General features: G+C 49.8%; 1 protein-coding gene and 1 long non-coding RNA gene across 5 annotated transcripts in view; one reads left to right on the top strand and one right to left on the bottom strand.

Annotated features, from left to right (window-relative positions):
• The window catches only part of LOC121858949 (band 7 protein AGAP004871-like), a gene marked incomplete at its 5' end in the record, with an annotated part of 79,729 nt that overhangs the window by 53,889 nt on the left and 6,945 nt on the right, over nucleotides 1-18,895 (bottom strand).
• LOC121858951 lies at nucleotides 6,088-6,743 on the top strand. Its single transcript, XR_006087577.1, has 3 exons — nucleotides 6,088-6,112; nucleotides 6,329-6,377; nucleotides 6,713-6,743. It is a non-coding gene; the product is annotated as an uncharacterized LOC121858951 (long non-coding RNA).

Here is an 18,895-nt window from a genome sequence, read left to right as displayed (position 1 = left end):
CAACACTTCTTTAGTACCATTGGCCGGGGTGGAGGAAGGGAGGGAGGGAGAGGAGTATAGTGGACACAATAGTGGAGGAGTTGGATTTTATTTCCAGCGGGAAGCAGCAGTTAGGTAGCAGCACCACCACCAACCACAATAACAACAGAAGCAGCGTGAGGGGACGTAGGGGAGAGATGGTGAAGGGTTAAAATGCAAAGTAAATCAGTGGGGAGAAGCACAAACAACGAGGAAGGGCGGGTAGAGGTGGGGATGAGGGGGATGCTACAACAGGGATGGGTGGGTAGGAGGCCAGGTGGCGGCAGAGCACAACAGAAGCGAGCTTTAGTGGTATCATGGGACAGGGGAGAGTCGTAGCAGCGGTAGCATCATCATTACCAGCAGCGGCAGCAATAGAGGGGTACCACACTACTCACAGTGCCAAGGGAGCAAATGGTGACACATTGTTGTTACTGGAGTGTTCCGTCGGCAAGACAAGGTGAACTAAGAACTTCTGCAGCAGGCACACAGTAACACCAGGTCAACATTCACTCAACAAAAGTAACACAGATCCAGGAGCCACCAGCAGTATAGCCACCCCACAACAGTTTAGCCAAAAGGTCCCTTGAGTGCCTAATGTTTTTGTTAATGTACAAGCGGACACCAGAGAAGGACCATAAGGCTAGGGTGGGGTGACGGCTGGGAGGAGCTAGTATAGAACTAGAGCTGACCCACGCCTGGCTACCTGTAGTCCTCCACATTGTTCTCGGCCATGACGGGATCGTGGACACGGTAGTAAACCACAGCATCCACGGCTACTGTCACGTGGTCACGAGAGAGAATCTGCAACATTACCAGCAGCTTGGTCAGATCACGTCTCAGGTCTTCGCTCACGCCTCCCGCTGAGCTCATGGTCTCAAGTAACTTTTTTTCTCGGTTGAGTTCTCTCCCTCCTGCCGTCGTCTGAGGTAAGGTCTCTCCTTCCTGCCGTCGTCTGAGGTAAGGTCTCTCCTTCCTGCCGTCGTCTGAGGTAAGGTCTCTCCCTCCTGCCGTCGTCTGAGGTAAGGTCTCTCCCTCCTGCCGTCGTCTGAGGTAAGGTCTCTCCCTCCTGCCGTCGTCTGAGGTAAGGTCTCTCCTCCTGCCGTCGTCTGAGGTAAGGTCTCTCCTCTCCTGCCGTCGTCTGAGGTAAGGTCTTCCTCCTGCCGTCGTCTGAGGTAAGGTCTTCTCCCTCCTGCCGTCGTCTGAGGTAAGGTCTCTCCTTCCTGCCGTCGTCTGAGGTAAGGTCTCTCCTCCTGCCGTCGTCTGAGTAAGGTCTTCCTTCATGCCGTCGTCTGAGGTAAGGTCTTCCTTCCTGCCGTCGTCTGAGGTAAGGTCTTCCACCTGCCGTCGTCTGAGGTAAGGTTCCTCCTCCTGCCGTCGTTCGAGGTGGGTCTCTCCTCCTGCCGTCGTCTGAGGTAAGGTCTCCTTCCTGCCGCTCGTCTGAGGTAAGGTTCTCCCCTCCTGCCGTCGTTTGAGGTAAGGTCTTCCTCCTGCCGTCGTCTGAGGTAAGGTCTCTCCTCCTGCCGTCGTCTGAGGTAAGGTCTCCTCCTGCCGTCGTCTGAGTAAGGTTCTCCTCCTGCCGTCGTCTGAGGTAAGGTCTCCCTCCTGCCGTCGTCTGAGGTAAGGTTCTCTCCTGCCGTCGTCTGAGTGGTCTCTCCTTCCTGCCGTCGTCTGAGGTAAGGTCTCTCCCTCCCCTGCCGTCGTCTGAGGTAAGGTCTTCCTCCCTGCCGTCGTCTGAGGTAAGGTTCTCCTTCCTGCCGTCGTCTGAGTAAGTTCTCTCCTGCCGTCGTTCGAGGTAAGGTCTTCCTTCCTGCCGTCGTCTGAGGTAAGGTCTTCCCCCTGCCGTCGTTTGAGGTAAGGTCTCTCCCTCCTGCCGTCGTTTGAGGTAAGGTCTCTTCCCCATGTCACGGTCTTACCGTGGGAAGGAGTGATGTTATGGCGATGTGGTTCCCCAATCAGGTCACTTTTCAACTATGGTCTCCATCAGGTCACTTTCAACTATGGTCTCCCATCAGGTCATTTCTTTCAACTATGGTCTCCCCATCAGGTCACTTCTCTCAGGTATGGTCTCCCATCAGTTTCTTTCACAGGTATGGTCTCCCCATCAGGTTTGTTTCTTCAGGTATGGTCTCCAATCAGGTCACTTTCTCAACTATGGTCTCCTTGTCACAGGTCATTTCTTCTCAACTATGGTCTCCCCCATCAGGTCGTCACTTCTTCTTCTCAGGTATGGTCTCCCATCAGGTCACTTCTTCTCAGGTATGGTTCCCAATCGGTGTCACTTCTCAACTATGGTCTCCCATCAGGTCACTTCTTTCAACTGCTATGGTCTCCCCCAACAGGTCACTTCTTTCTCAACTATGGTCTCCCCATCAGGTCACTTCTTCTCAGGTATGGTCTCCCCATCAGGTCACTTTCCTCAGGTATGGTCTCCCCATCAGGTCACTTTCTGTGTATGGTCTCCAATCAGGCTACTTTTCAACTATGGTCTCCCATCAGGTCACTTCTTTCAACCATGGTCTCCCCCATCAGGTCACTTTCAGGCATGGTCTCCCCATCAGGTCACTTTCTCAGGCATGGTCTCCCCATCAGGTCACTTTCTCAGGCATGGTCTTCCCATCAGGTCATCATTTCTTTCAACCATGGTCTTCCATCAGGTCACTTCTTTCAACTATGGTCTCCCATCATTTACCATCTCAGGTGGTCTCCCATCAGGTCACTTTCTCAGGTATGGTCTCCCCCAGTCAGTCACTTTCTCAGGTATGGTCTCCCCATCAGGTCACTTTCAGGTGTATGGTATCCCCATCGTGTCACTTATCAGGCAGTATGGTCTCCCCATCAGGTCACTTCTTCTCAGGCATGGTCTCCCACTGTGTCACTTCTTTCTGTGTATGGTCTCCCCACTGTGTCAATTTCTCAGGTATGGTCTTCCCATCAGGTCAATTTCTGCATGGTCTCCCCATCAGGTCACTTCTTTCTGTATGGCTCCCCATCAGGCTGCTCTCTCAGGTATGGTCTCCCCATCAGGTCAATTTCCTGGGCATGGTCTCCCATCAGGCCGGACTCTCAGGTATGGTCTCCCACCAGGTCACTTCTTCTCAGGCATGGTCTCCCATCAGGTCAATTTCAGGTATGGTCTCCCCATCAGGCCGGGCCTCAGGCATGGCTCCCCATCAGGTCACTTTCTCAGGCATGGTCCCCATCAGGTCATTTCTTTCTCAGGTATGGTCTCCCATCAGGTCACTCTCTCAGGCATGGTCTCCCCATCAGGTCAATTCTTGCATGGTCTCCCATCAGTCACTTCTCTGTATCCCCATCAGGTCACTTTCAGGTATGGTCTCCCCATCAGGTCAATTTCAGGTATGTATCTCCCATCAGGCTGACTTCCCTCAGGCATGGCTACCCATCAGGTCACTTTCTCAACTATGGTCTCTATCAGGTCAATTCCTCTCAGGTATGTATTCTCCCACTGTGGTCAATTTCTGTGTATGGTCTCCCATCAGGTCAATTTCAGGTATCCATCAGGTCACTCTCATGGTCCTCATCAGGTCACTTTCAAATCATGGTCTCCCATCAGGCTCAATTTCAGGTATGGTCTCCCATCAGGTCCCATCAGGTCACTTCAGGCATGGTCTCCCCATCAGGTCAATTCTCAGGCATGGCCTCCCCATCAGGTCACTATCTCAGGTATGGTCTCCCATCAGGTCAATTTCTCAGGTATGGTCTCCCCATCAGGTCAATTTCAGGTATGGTCTCCCCATCAGGTCACCATCTCAGGCATGGTCTCCCCATCAGGTCAATTCTCAGGCATGGTCTCCCATCAGGTCAATTCTCCTGCATGGCTCCCATCAGGCTGCCTCTCAGGCATGGTCTCCACTGGTCACTTTCAGGTATGGTCTCCCCACTGTGCCAATGGTCTCAGGTATGGTCTCCCCATCAGGCTTCATTTCGAGGTTTCCCATCAGGTCAATTTCTCAGGTATGGTCTCCCATCAGGTCACTATCTCAGGTATGGTCTCCCATCAGGCCAATTTCTCAGGTATGGTCTCCCCATCAGGTCACTTTCTCAGGTATGGTCTCCCCATCAGGTCACTTCTTCTCAGGTATGGTCTCCCATCAGGTCACTTCTCAGGTATGGTCTCCCCATCAGGTCACTTTCAGGTATGTGGGTCTCCCCATCAGGTCACTTTCTCAGGTATGGTCTCCCATCAGGTCACTTTCCTGTGTGTTGGTCTCCCCATCAGGTCACTTCTGCATCAGGTATGGTCTCTGCATCAGGTCACTCTTTATCAGGTATGGTCTCCCCACGTCACTTTCTGCATGGTCTCCCCATCAGTCACTTCTCTCAGGTATGGTCTCCTCATCGTCACTCTTCTCAGGCATGGTCTCCCATCAGGTCACTTCTCTGTATGGTCTCCCCATCAGGTCACTTTCAGGTGGTCTCCCATCAGGTCACTTTCTCAGGTATGGTCTCCCATCAGGCCACTTTCAGGCATGGCCTCCATCAGGTCACTTTATCAGGCATGGTCTCCCATCAGGCTCATCAGGCATGGTCTCCCATCAGGTCACTTTATCAGGTATGGCTCCATCAGGTCACTTCTTTCAGGCATGGTCTCCCCATCGTCACTTTCAGGTATGGTCTCCCATCAGGTCAATTTCTCAGGCATGGTCTCCCATCAGGCTTCACTCTCTCAGGCATGGTCTCCCCATCAGGTCAATTTCAGGTATGGTCTCCCCCATCAGGCTTGGCCTCAGGTATGGTCTCCCATCAGGTCAATTTCAGGCGGTCTCCCACGGTCACTTTCATTGCATGGTCTCCCATCAGGTCACTTTCTCTCAGGTAAGGAAGTCTCCCCATTGTGTCGGGCTTTCAGGTATGGTCTCCCATCAGGTCAATTTCTGTATGGTCTCCCATCAGGTCACTTCAGTATGGTCTCCCCATCAGGTCACTTTATCAGGCATGGTCTCCCATCAGGTCAATTTCTCAGGCATGGTCTCCCCATCAGGTCAATTTCTCAGGTATGGTCTCCCCATCAGGTCACTTCTCAGGCATGGTCTCCCATCAGTCACTTTCTCAGGTATGGCCTCCCCATCAGGTCACTTCTTTCAGGTATGGCTCCCCATCAGGTCACTCTTTCTCAGGCAGATGGTCTCCCTCCATCAGGTCACTTCTCTCTCAGGCATGGTCTCCCATCAGGTCACTTTCAGGCATGGTCTCCCATCAGGTCACTTCTTTCTGTGTATGGCTCCCCCATCAGGTCACTTTCTCAGTGGTCTCCCATCAGGTCACTTTCTCAGGTATGGTCTCCCATCAGGTCAATTTCTCTCAGGTATGGTCTCCCCATCAGTCACTTTCTCAGTATGGTCTCCCCATCAGGTCACTTTCAGGTATGGTCTTCCCCACCAGGTCACTTGCGATCAGGTATGGTCTCCCCACTCATGTCACTTCTCTCAGGTATGGTCTCCCCATCAGGTCACTTTCAGGTATGGTCTCCCATCAGGTCACTTTCTCAGGTATGGTCTCCCATCAGGTCAATTCTCAGGTATGGTCTCCCATCAGGTCACTTTTATCAGGCATGGTCTCCCCATCAGGTCACTTCTCAGGCATGCATATCTCCCCATCAGGTCAATTTCCTCAGGTATGGTCTCCCCACTGTCACTTCTTTCTCAGGCATGGTCTCCCCATCAGGTCACTTCTTCTCAGGTATGGTCTCCCCATCAGGTCACTTTATCAGGCATGGTCTCCATCAGGTCACTTTCAGGCATGGTCTCCCATCAGGTCACTTTCTCAGGCGGTCTCCCATCGTCACTTTCAGGTATGGTCTCCCCATCAGGTCACTTTCTCAGGTATGGTCTCCCATCAGGTCACTTCTTTATCAGTATGGTCTCCCCATCAAGGTCACTTCTTGGTGTATGGTCTCCCCATCAGGCTCACTCTCTCAGGTATGGTATCCCCATCAGGTCACTTTTATCAGGTATGGTCTCCATCAGGTCACTTCTCTGTATATGGTCTCCCATCAGGTCACTTCTTTCAGGTATGGTCTCCCCATCAGGTCACTTTCAGGTATGGTCTCCCCATCAGGTCACTTTCTCAGGTATGGTATCCCCATCAGGTCACTTCTTTCAGGCATGGTATCCCCATCAGGTCACTTTCAGGCATGGTATCCCCATCAGGTCACTTTCAGGTATGGTCTCCCATCAGGTCACTTTCTCAGGTGGTATGGTCTCCCCACCAGGTCACTTTCAGGTATGGTCTCCCCACCAGGTCAATTTCTCAGGTATGGTATCCCCATCAGGTCACTTCTTCTCAGGTATGGTATCCCCATCAGGTCACTTTCTCAGGTATGGTCTCCCCATCAGGTCACTTTCTCAGGCACATTCCATCAGGTCACTTTCTCAGGCATGGTATCCCTCCCCACTGTGGTCACTTTCAGGTATGGTCTCCCCATCAGGTCACTTTCTCAGTATGGTCTCCCCATCAGGTCACTTTCAGGCATGGTGCATCCCATCAGGTCACTTCTTTCAGGTATGGTCTCCCCATTAGGTCACTTTCTCAGGTATGGTCTCCCATCAGGTCACTTTCAGGTATGGTCTCCCCATCAGGTCACTTCTCTGTGTATGGTCTCCCCATCAGGTCACTTTCAGGTATGGTCTCCCCATCAGGTCACTTTTCTCAGGTATGGTCTCCCCATCAGGTCACTTTCTCAGGTATGGTCTCCCCATCAGGTCACTTTCTCAGGTATGGTCTCCCCACTGTACTTTCTCAGGTGTATGGTCTCCCATCAGGTCACTTTCTTGGTGTATGGCCTCCCATCAGGTCAATTGTGCATGGTCTCCCATCAGGTCACTTTCAGGTATGTAGTCTCCCATCAGGTCACTTTCTCAGTATGGTCTCCCCATCAGGTCACTTTCTCAGGTGGCATCCCACTGTGTCAATTTCAGGCATGGTATCCCCACTGTGGTCACTTTCTCAGGTATGGTATCCCATCAGGTCACTTTCAGGTACACAACCTCCCCATCAGGTCACTTCTTTCCTCAGGTATGGTCTCCCATCAGGTCACTTTCAGGTATGAATTTCCCCATCAGGTCACTTCTTCAGGTATGGTCTCCATCAGGTCACTTTCTCAGGTATGGTCTCCCCATCAGGTCAATTTCTCAGGTATGGTCTCCCCACTGTGTCACTTCTTTCTCAGGTATGGTCTCCCATCAGGTCACTTCTTTCTCAGGTATGGTCTCCCCCATCAGGTCACTTTCTCAGGTGGTGGCCTCTACTAGGCTACTTTTTTCTAGGTAAGTGGTCTCCTATCAGGTCACTTCATCAGGTATGGTCTCCCCATCAGGTCACTTTCTCAGGTATGGTCTCCCCCATCAGGTCACTTTCTCAGGTATGGTCTCCCATCAGGTCACTTTCTCAGGTATGGTCTCCCACTTCAGGTCACTTTCAGGCATGGTCTCCCATCAGGTCACTTCAGGTATGGTCTCCCATCAGGTCACTTTCAGGCATGGTATCCCATCAGGTCAATTTCAGGTATGGCATCCCATCGTGGTCACTTTCTGCATGGTCTCCCCATCAGGTCACTTTCTCAGGTGGTCTCCCATCAGGTCACTTTCAGGCATGGCTCCCCATCAGGTCACTTTCAGGAATGGTCTCCCCATCAGGTCACTTCTTTCAGGTATGGTCTCCCATCAGGTCACTTCTTCTCAGGTATGGTCTCCCCACTGTGTCACTTTCTCAGGTATGGTATCCTCATCAGGTCACTTCTTCAGGTATGGTCTCCCCATCAGGTCAATTTCCCTTGCGGGTATGGTCTCCCATCAGGTCACTTTCTGTGTATGGTCTCCCCAATTAAAGGTCACTTTCTCAGGTAGTATGGTCTCCCATCAGGTCACTCTCAGGCATGGTATCCCATCAGGTCACTTCAGGTATGGTCTCCACTGTGGTCACTTTCTGGGGGCATGGTCTCCCACTCAGGCTCTTCTGCATGCATCCCCACTCAGGTCACTTCTTCAGGTATGGTCTCCCCATCAGGTCACTTTCAGGTATGGTCTCCCATCAGGTCACTTCTCAGGTATGGTCTCCCATCAGGTCACTTTCTCAGGTATGGTATCCCCATCAGGTCACTCTTTTTATCAGGCATGGTCTCCATCAGGTCAATTTCAGGTATGGTCTCCCATCAGGTCACTTCTTCAGGCATGGTCTCCCATCAGGTCACTCTCTTTCAGGTATGGTCTCCCATCAGGTCACTTTCTCAGGTGTTTGGTATCCCATCAGGTCACCTTTCTCAGGTATGGTCTCCCCATCAGGTCACTTCTTCTCAGGTATGGTCTCCCCATCAGGTCACTTTCTCTGGTATGGTCTCCCCATCAGGTCACTTTCACTATGGTCTCCATCAGGTCATTTCAGGTATGGTCTCCCATCAGGTCACTTTATCAAGTATGGTCTCCCCATCAGGTCAATTTCTCAGGTATGGTCTCCCCATCAGGTCACTTTCTCAGGTATGGTCTCCCCATCAGGTCACTTTTTCAGGTATGGTCTCCCCATCAGGTCACTTTCTCAGGTATGGTATCCCCATCAGGTCAATTTCTCAGGTATGGTCTCTTTTTCCCAGGTATTTGCTGAATATTTTACTTTAACAAATATAGACCTCATGGGCAGGTCATACAAAGATCAATGTTAGACGTCCCCGTTCTATATAACCGTTCTATATAACCGTTCTATATAACCGTTCTATATAACCGTTCTATATAACCGTTCTATATAACCGTTCTATATAACCGTTCTATATAACCGTTCTATATAACCGTTCTATATAACCGTTCTATATCACCGTTGTGGGGGGGGGGAATATAACACAGAAGGATCCACAATAGTTGAGTTAATATGAACTCTCGTGTCAGCTGCTACAACATTTATAACCAGGACACCCTAAGGGTCTTTTACGAGTTAAGATGGGTAAGGTAGTGTTGATGTATTCTTCATATTAATTACATTTGTTATTCTTTATCAGTGTTTGTGTGTTTGGTAGTATGGTCATGGTACTGCGGCTATCGTCATGAATATATGGTAACACGTTCATGGTAGTATAATACTGTCATAATAACACATTCATGAGAACAGTTATCTTTGTTATCACTTAACCTATGACCCAGGAGTCTTATCAACGACACCATCATTATAATTACTGTATAATTACTGATACATTAATTACTCCAAGACACGAACATCATAATTACTTAGTGGATTCGTAAAACATTTTCTTATTTCGTCACAGGAGTATTAAGAGTGGACTATGAGGCTTGATGTACTTAGGCAAATAACCGTCTAGTCTAACTAACCTGACTGATGCTGTCTACTACGAATGAGGAATGCTTTAAACTGCCTGGGTTAATGGCCGCCTTTAATGATCTTAGTGTGGAGGTGTCAGGGGGAAGGTACTGGTAGTGTGGGAGTGTCAGGGGGAGGTACTGGTAGTGTGGGAGTGTCAGGGGGAAGGTACTGGTAGTGTGGGAGTGTCAGGGGGAGGTACTGGTAGTGTGGGAGTGTCAGGGGGAAGGTACTGGTAGTGTGGGAGTGTCAGGGGGAGGTACTGGTAGTGTGGGAGTGTCAGGGGGAAGGTACTGGTAGTGTGGGAGTGTCAGGGGGAGGTACTGGTAGTGTGGGAGTGTCAGGGGGAAGGTACTGGTAGTGTGGGAGTGTCAGGGGGAAGGTACTGGTAGTGTGGAGGTGTCAGAGGTACTGGAGGAAGGTACTGGTAGTGTCAGGAAGGTACTGGGAGGTCAGGTTAGACATTGGTAGTGGGAGTGTCAGGGGAAGGTACTGGTAGTGTGGGAGTCAGGGGAGTCAGGCATGTACTGGGAGGGGAGGCGGAGTGTAGGGGAGGTACTGGTGGTGTGTAAGGTCTGAGTGCTCTGGGAGGTACTGTAGTGTGGGAGTGTCAGGGGGAGGGTGTGGGAGGTCAGGGGGAGGTACTGATAGTGTGGGAGGTCAGGGGAGGTACTGATAGTGTCAGGGAGGTAGGGAGGTACTGGGTAGGTGAGTGTGGGGGTGTCAGGGGGAGCAGGGGAAGGTACTGTAGTGGGAGGTCAGGGGGAAGGTACTGGTAGTGTGGGAGGTCAGGGGGAAGGTACTGGTAGTTGGTAGTGTGGGAGGTGGGGAGGTCAGGGGGAAGGTACTGGTAGGTGGGAGGTCAGGGAGGTACTGGATAGTGTGGGAGGTCCAGGGGAGGTAGTTGGGGGGAGGACTGGTAGTGGGAGTGTCAGAGGTACTGGTAGTGTGGGAGGCAGGAAGGTACTGGTAGAGGTGGGAGGTCAGGGGAAGGTACTGGTAGTGTGGAGGTCAGGGGAGTACTGGTAGTGGTGGGAGTGGGGGAAGGTACCAGTAGTGTGGTGTGGGTCAGGTGCACAGTGTCAGGGGAGGTACTGATAGTGTGGGGAGGTCAGGGGAGGTACTGGTAGTGTGGGAGTGCCAGGGGGAAGGTACTGGTAGTGGGAGCGTCAGGGGGGAGCGTGGGGGCAGGGGAAGGTACTGGTAGTGTGGGGAGTCAGGGGAAGGCACTGGGTGGGAGCGTCAGGGAAGGTACTGGTAGTGTGGAGGTGTCAGGGAGGTACTGGAAGTTTGGGAGTGTCAGGGGAGGTAGTAGGTGGGAGTGTCAGGGGGGAGGTACTGGTAGTGTGGGAGCGTCAGGGGAAGGTACTAGTGTGAGTGTGGGAAGGTACTGTGTGGGAGGCACTGGTAGTGTGGGAGTGTGGGGAAGGTACTGGTGTGGAGTGTCAGGGAAGGGGAAGTGTACTGGCAGTGTGGGAGGCAGGGAGGTACTGGTAGTGTGGGAGTGTCAGGGAGGTACTGGATAGTGTGGGAGTGTCAGGGGAGGTACTGGGGAGGCCGGGGAAGGTACTTGGTGGGGAGGTAGGGGGAGTGTGGACTGGTAGTGTGGGGAGGCTAGGGGAGGTACTGGTAGTGTCGAGGTGTCAGGGGAAGGTACTGGTAGTGTGGGGTGTGTCAGGGGAAGGTACTGGTAGTGTGGAGGTGTCAGAGGGAAGGTACTGGGTGTGGGAGTGTCAGGGAAGGTACTGGTAGTCGAGTGTCAGGGGAGTGCACTGTAGTGGGAAGGTACTGTAGTGTGGGAGGTCAGGAGGAAGGTACTGGTGTGGAGTGTAGGTGGTGTGAGGAGTGTCAGGGGGAAGGTACTGGTAGTGTGGGAGTGGGGAGGTCAGGGGAGGTACTGGTGAGTGTGGGGTGTCAGGGAAGGTACTAGTGTGGGAGGCTGGGGAGAGTACTGGGTGTGGGGAGGTGGGGAGGGAGGTACTGATAGTGTGGGAGTGTCAGGGGAGGTACTGGAGTAGTGTGGGAGGTCAGGGGAGGTACTGGTGGTGTGGGAGTGTCAGGGGGAGGTACTGGGGGAGGTGGGGAGGTGTAGTGGGAGGTGTGGGAGTGTCAGGGGAGGTACTGGTAGTGTGGGAGTGTCAAGGTACTGGTAGTGTGGTAGTGTCAGGGGAGGTACTGGTAGTGTGGGAGTGTCAGGGGGAAGGTACTGTAGTGTGGGAGGTCAGGGGGAGGTACTGTAGTGTGGGAGTGTCAGGGGGAGGTACTGGTAGCGTGGGGAGGTCTGGTAGTGTGGGAGTGTCAGGGTACTGAGTGTGGGAGCTCAGGAAGGTACTGTAGTGGGAGCGTCAGGGGGAAGGTAGGGGAGGTAGGGAGTGTCAGGGAAGGTACTGTGTGGGAGTCAGGGGAGGTAAGGGTGTGGAGTGTCAGGGGAAGGCACTGGCAGGGTGGTAGTGTCAGGGAGGACTGGTAGTGTGGGAGTGCCAGGGTAGGTGTGGGAGCGTCAGGGGAAGGTACTGGTAGTGTGGGAGTGTCAGGAGGTACTGAGTGTGGGAGTGTCAGGGGAAGGTACTGGTAGTGGGGGAGGTCAGGGGAAGGTACTGGGAAGGTAGGTGTGGGAGTGTCAGGGGAAGGTAAGGTACTGTCAGGGAAGGTACGTAGTGTGGGAGTGTCAGGGAAGGTACTGTCAGGGGGAGGGTAGTGTGGGAGTGTCAGGGGAGGAGGTCTGGAGTGTGGGAGTGTCAGGGGAGGTACTGATAGTGTGGAGGTTGGGGGAGGTACTGGTAGTGTGGGAGTGTCAGGGGAGGTACTGGTAGTGTGGGAGTGTCAGGGAGGTAGATAGTGTGGGAGTGTCAGGGGAGGTACTGGGTGGGAGGTGGGGAGGTACTGATAGTGTGGGAGTGTCAGGGGAGGTACTGGTAGTGTGGGAGTGTCAGGGGAGGGGTGTGGGGAGTGTAGTGGGGAAGGGTACTGGTAGTGTGGGAGTGTCAGGTGGGGAAGGTACTGGTGGTGTGGGAGTGTCAGGGGGAAGGTACTGAAAAGTGTCGAGGTGTCTGGGGGAAGGTACTGGTAGTGTGGGTGTGTCAGGGGAAGGTACTAGTAGTGTGCCAGTGTCAGGGGGAAGGTAGTGGGAGTGTCAGGGGAAGGCACTGGTAGTGTGGAGTGTCAGGGGGGAAGGTACTAGTGTGGGAGTGTAGGGAGTGTCAGGGGAAGGTACTGGTAGTGTGGGAGGTTAGGGGAAGGTACTGGTAGTGGAGGTGTCAGGGGAAGGTACTGGTAGGTGTGGGAGTGTCAGGGGAAGGTATGGTAGTGGAGTGTCGGGGAAGTTGCTGGTGTGGGGGTGTCAGGGGGAAGGTACTGGTGTGGGAGTGTCAGGGGAAAGGCAGCAAGTCAGGGGAAGGTACTGGTAGTGTAGAGTGGGGGAGGTACTGGTAGTGTGGGAGTGTCAGGGGGGGAGGGGGTGGGTGGAGGGGCCTGGGGTGGGGTCAGGAGGGGTCAAGGGGGTCAGGAGGGGTCAAGGGTCAGGGGCTCAGGGGTCCAAGAGCTGTCCAGGGAGGTTAGGAGGGGTCCGGGGGTCAGGGAGGGGTCCAAAGGGGTCAGAGAGAGGGTCAGAAGGGTCAGAAGGGGCCAGAGGGGTCAGGAGGGGTCAGAAGGGGTCAGAAGGGGTCATGGGGGTCAGAAGGGGTCAGGGGGGGTCAGAAGGTGTCAGAAGGGGTCAGGAAGAGTGTAGGTGGGAGGAGGAGTGTAGGTAGAATGACACTACTGTACATCACTTCTCTACAAACTCTTAATCACTAATTTATCTCACTCAATAAACTAGATAATAAAGATAAATAGATAAAAAATTACTGTTCTGAGATTTAATATTTTATTGTACTCTAATATGTGTAAATAAAGTTATATTACAAGCGGTTTATAGGTAACATCTCTCCAACAGGTGACGTCATCGATATATGTGGCGGCCATGTTGTGACGTCAGCAGGGTATTTTTCAGTGGTCACAGGCTCTTCTCCCGCCCCTCACCCTCCTGAAATTTCGCGCTCAATTAAAAATATGATTTAAATCAATACAGGACGTCCTAGAAACGTTAGTATGTACAGCAACTTTATATATTTACTCCCTGCCGATGTTTATTTGTCTCTTCGGGGCGTTGTTGTGTTTGTATATGAGCGACATTTAGAAAGAGACGATGTTAGAAAGTTTTTATCTTTTTGTTTACAAGTGACGTCATCAGAATTACGTCATGTTTACAATGAGTTGTTTACAAGTGACGTCATCAGAATTACGTCATGGGTATACGAGGGATGCTGTGTATAAAGGTGTTGACATTACTTCAACTCTTGGCTTACTGTAGGGTTTTAATTTCTCCTCAAACACAGTTACTCTTTGTTATAAACTGTTGCATATTAAACAAAAAACGAAAGAGGAATTGTACACACGTTGTTGGAATAGATAACAAAATACATTTATAAAAGTCCGCTGTGTGAACGAACTGGCCGTGTATATAATATTAATAAAACAGAAACATAATTGCCTCGTTATTATTGTATATTAGTCCATTAAATTGTTCTCATTACCGTATTAAATATTTCTAAGGTATATTTAGTTGTATATCAATGTTCTAATCCTAGTATTACATTATGTTACGTGAGCCACCGTTCTAAAAATATTAAAGGATAAAAACACGAGTCCTGTGAACAATTTTACGCAAAATATATATGAAATCTTCTTAAATCTATAATATTAAACGAGAAAAATCCCCAAATTACAACCATGAGCTACTGTGACCGGCGTTGTTCTTGTTGGGTTTGGCTACACCTCCCAATGGTTCAAATATGTCATCATTATCTTCGTAAATCAGACTTTTTCTGCTTTAATTCAACATCAATAATAATCATCCTGGTTATTATACCGAAATGAAAGGAATATCAGTTAACTGCATTTATATATATATGCTGATAACCACAAGAATACAAGAAAATACTTAGTTCCCAAGCGCTTTCGTGTAATTAATATCTTCAGGGGTGCGTACAGACTAAGGAGACATACTTGAGAAGGCTAATATATGCAGTAGAGGAGAGTGAGATCAAATCCCTAGGGTACAGCAGGTGTCCACAATGTTCCGGTCATAAGGCAGTGACCCTTACTAATCTTCTTATATATTAGCCTTGTCAAATATGTCTCCTTAGTCGGTACTCACCCCTGAAGATGTGAATTACACTAAAGCGCTTGGAAACTTCGTATTTTCTTGTATTCTTGTGGTTATTAGACAAATTGCGTTGTAATCGAGATGGCGGGTAGCCTCCGTTACCATGGAAACGAGACGATGCTGCTGCTCCAACCTCTCTGTTGTTGATGTTTGCCGGCAGAGTTAAGCGAATCAATACATGGTCAAGTTAATGTAAATACGTGTAAATTACTATTCCATTTTAGAGTTACGGTATAGATTTACCGATTTGCCATAGAGAGAGAAAGAGAGAGAGAGAAAGAGAGAGAGAGAAAGAGGGAGAGAGAAAGAGAGAGGGGGAAGCAGGGGTGTCTGGGGCTGCCCTTAGGGACCAATTAAAGACAGCTCCCCCAACACCCCACCTCTCCTCCCCCCTCCAGGTAAAAGGGACCATCATCAACAACAACCCTACGAGCGCTACTCCAGGTGTGGGGCGATATATGGGACGATTTTTGGATAACATTAAAAGGAGAACTTATAAACATGAGTTATAAACGGCACGATATTTGGCTATAAAAGTCAGGATCTATTAAAACGATGAGCTATAAACAGGACGATATTTGGAGGTATAAAACAGCTAATATGAACTAAAACCATAACTCAACGGGGGACAAAAAAACAGAGCCTCAACAGGAGATAAACAGAGCCTCAACAGGAGATAAACAGAGCCTCAACAGGAGATAAACAACAGAGCCTCAACGGGAGATAAACAACAGAGCCTCAACGGGAGATAAACAACAGAGCCTCAACGGGAGATAAACAACAGAGCCTCAACGGAGATAAACAACAGAGCCTCAACAGGAGATAAACAACAGAGCCTCAACAGGAGATAAACAACAGAGCCTCAACAGGAGATAAACAACAGAGCCTCAACAGGAGATAAACAACAGAGCCTCAACAGGAGATCAACAGAGATGACAACAGAGCCTCAACAGGAGATAAACAACTCAACAGGGGAGAGCCTCAACAGGAGATAAACAACAGAGTCAACGGAGATAAACAACAGCCTCAACAGGAGATAAACAACAGAGCCTCAACAGGGAGAACAGAGCCTCAACAACAGAGCCTCAACAGGAGATAAACAACAGAGCCTCAACAGGAGATAAACAACAGAGCCTCAACAGGAGATAAACTCAACGGGAGATAAACAGGGAGCAGAGCTCAACAGGAGATAAACAACAGAGCCTCAACAGGAGATAAACAACAGAGATAAAATCAACAGGAGATAAACAACAGAGGAGCCTCAGCAGGGAGCCTCAACAGAGGAGACCTCAACAGGGATAAACAACAGAGAACCTCAACAGGAGATAAACAACAGAGCCTCAACAGGAAATAAACAACAGAGCCTCAACGGGAGATAAACAACAGAGCCTCAACAGGAGATAAACAACAGAGCCTCAACAGGAGATAAACAACAGAGCCTCAACAGGAGATAAACAACAGAGCCTCAACAGGAGATAAACAACAGAGCCTCAACGGGAGATAAACAAGAGAGCCTCAACGGGAGATAAACAGCAGAGCCTCAACAGTAGCTGCCGGTGTGAAGTAATTAAGGCTCTGGGAGAAGACACAGACGTGATTGGTGAAGAAAAATGGCACTGTCAGACCCCCCCCCAGGAGCCGAGGTCACATACACCGTTTTAAATATATAGAGGTGGCACTGGCACTCGTGGCACCCACACCGAGATCTATCCTGTGGTACTCATACATATTAAGTTTTGGCACTTTATGGCACCTTATGGCACCTTATGGCACCTTCCCTCAGTTGTTGGCACCCTCTAGAAGTTTATCCTCCTCAGCGTGAGTGGAGGCATAGGAGAGAGAGAGAGAGAGAGAGAGAGAGAGAGAGAGAGAGAGAGAGACTGGCACTCTGATACCTGTTGTCACGTCACCAGGATCGGATGGGGAAGAGAGACAGACAGAGATAATACTGCCAGGACTCAGAAAAGATCTATAATTGAGGAAACACGTAAATGGGGAAGTAGAAAAGAAAGAATAAAGGAAGAGAGGAACACAGAGACGACAAGAAGGGGTTAAATGGAAGCCGAAAAGGGTGGACGAGGAGGAGGAGTAAAGGGGAATCAATAGAGAGAAGGGGATAACCAGTCCATAGGGGAGATGCTTGAAGGAGGGGCTTAAAGAGGAACCAATAAAGAGAGGAATAAGAGAGGAGGAGGAGGAGGAAGGGCAGGTGAAGGTGGACTGATGATGAGAGAGAGAGAGATATGAACGGGGCGAGGTAAGGTGGATGGGTGTGGATGGCAGGTACGGGTGGGTGGGTGGTAAGAGGCATTGACAAAGTACTATAGGTTTAGTTAGCGTGCCAGTCTCTCAAGGACGACTTCCACCATCAAGGTCGACCTCCACCATCAAGGTCGACCTCCACCATTAAGGTCGACCTCCACCATCAAGGTCGACCTCCACCATCAAGGTCGACCTTCACCACACGACACATTACACCTAATTAACTAGTCATTAAGACACTTCTAATTAGCAGCTGAAATGATCGTCAGATTTTAACACTAACATCTACAGAAACACTGAAATGATCACCAAAATAAACATCAGATTTTAACACAATTCTATAATAACATTTTTAATTATCATTTAAAAACTATCCATCAGATTTTAAACAAAATCTGCAAGGAAAAAAATGGGACAGATTTCAACATTAAATCCTTGGGAAATATAATAACCTCAACATAAACGACAACTTGAGTAGTTTTAAGGAGACCAATCACCTTTATAGACTCGTTTAAAAGTGCCAGGCAATAAAAAACTCTACTTATGGCACCCTGGCTTGGAGTGCCACCAAGCGAGCCAGATTCACTTTGGCACCTGGGCGATACGAGGTAAAAAGGCGCCTGGGGAAACGCTGATCAGAATGCCAAGAAGTATTAAAGTCAAAAGGCGGGCTATAAACCTGGCAAATCCCATCACCACACTCCCCGACTCCTTAATATTTGCCTGATGGGGAGATCATGACCTGGCTTTCAACTACCACACTCCCCGACTCCTTAATATTTGCCTGATGGGGAGATCATGACCTGGCTTTCAACTACCACACTCCCCGACTCCTTAATATTTGCCTGATGGGGAGATCATGACCTGGCTTTCAACTACCACACTCCCCGACTCTTTAATATTTGCCTGATGGGGAGATCATGACCTGGCTTTCAACTACCACACTCCCCGACTCCTTAATATTTGCCTGATGGGGAGATCATGACCTGGCTTTCAACTACCACACTCCCCGACTCCTTAATATTTGCCTGATGGGGAGATCATGACCTGGCTTTCAACTACCACACTCCCCGACTCCTTAATATTTGCCTGATGGGGAGATCATGACCTGGCTTTCAACTGCTGCATACGACACACCTTCAACTGTACGACACAATCCAGAGAGTATAACAACTTTATTTCTTATGTACGCACAAGAAATATTTTTTTGGATACAATGATAAAGAAAATAAGTAAATAAACGAATAGATACTGCCAGAATAAACAGTATTTATCCCTTAAAGTGCGATAGATTTACCCACTTGCTATGAGTACGATAACTGGAGATACGTGCGGGGTGGCGGGGCATTAAAGTGCCAACTCCGCCGCCCTCTGACTTGCAGCTGAACAAGGTTTTTGGAGCCATAAACTCACAAAGTTTTTGAGATTGACGCTCTGTCTCTTCCAAAACTCTCTTTTTCTTTCTTTCAGAGTGCAGTAAAAAGTTTGGTTTTGATTTCTCTGTTAATGACTTGATCTTTCGGGAAGAGTTGAAACGAATAAAGGAGAGAGAGGAGGAAGGAAGGAAGGGAGGGAAGGCGAGTGAGCAGTGAGGTGGCAGAAGGACTGGGCTGGTGATCCTCCCGTTATCACTCTCAATGGCTGGGCAGCAGATTAAACCAGCACGTATTCTTGTCGACCATCACAGCGTTTACCGAGCGAGGTGGTGGGTGGACCAGTGCTGGCTGATAGCACTGTTCAGGAGGAGTGTTTATCAGCCTCTGTTTACTGTCCTGGGTTCACCGTCTATATTTTGCTTCCACTTTTCGTTCATCGATTATCAAGTCGGATTCATTGATCGCAGTACACTATTTTTTAGTCCATTTCGTTAACTATCATAGATTTTTTCGTTACTGTGTTGATTCTGGTTGATTTTGATGTTACGTTCGTGGTGTGTGAGATGTTACGTTCGTGGTGTGTGAGATGTTACGTTCGTGGTGTGTGAGATGTTACGTTCGTGGTGTGTGTGATGTTACGTTCGTGGTGTGTGAGATGTTACGTTCGTGGTGTGTGAGACGTTACGTGGTGTGTGACGTGGTGTGTGAG

Source organism: Homarus americanus, unplaced genomic scaffold, assembly GCF_018991925.1.
Source record: "Homarus americanus isolate GMGI-L3 unplaced genomic scaffold, GMGI_Hamer_2.0 scaffold8226, whole genome shotgun sequence".
In the NCBI taxonomy this organism is placed as follows: domain Eukaryota; kingdom Metazoa; phylum Arthropoda; class Malacostraca; order Decapoda; family Nephropidae; genus Homarus; species Homarus americanus.
Note: the sequence above shows the minus strand (reverse complement) of the source record. Positions and strands in the feature narration are given on the sequence as shown.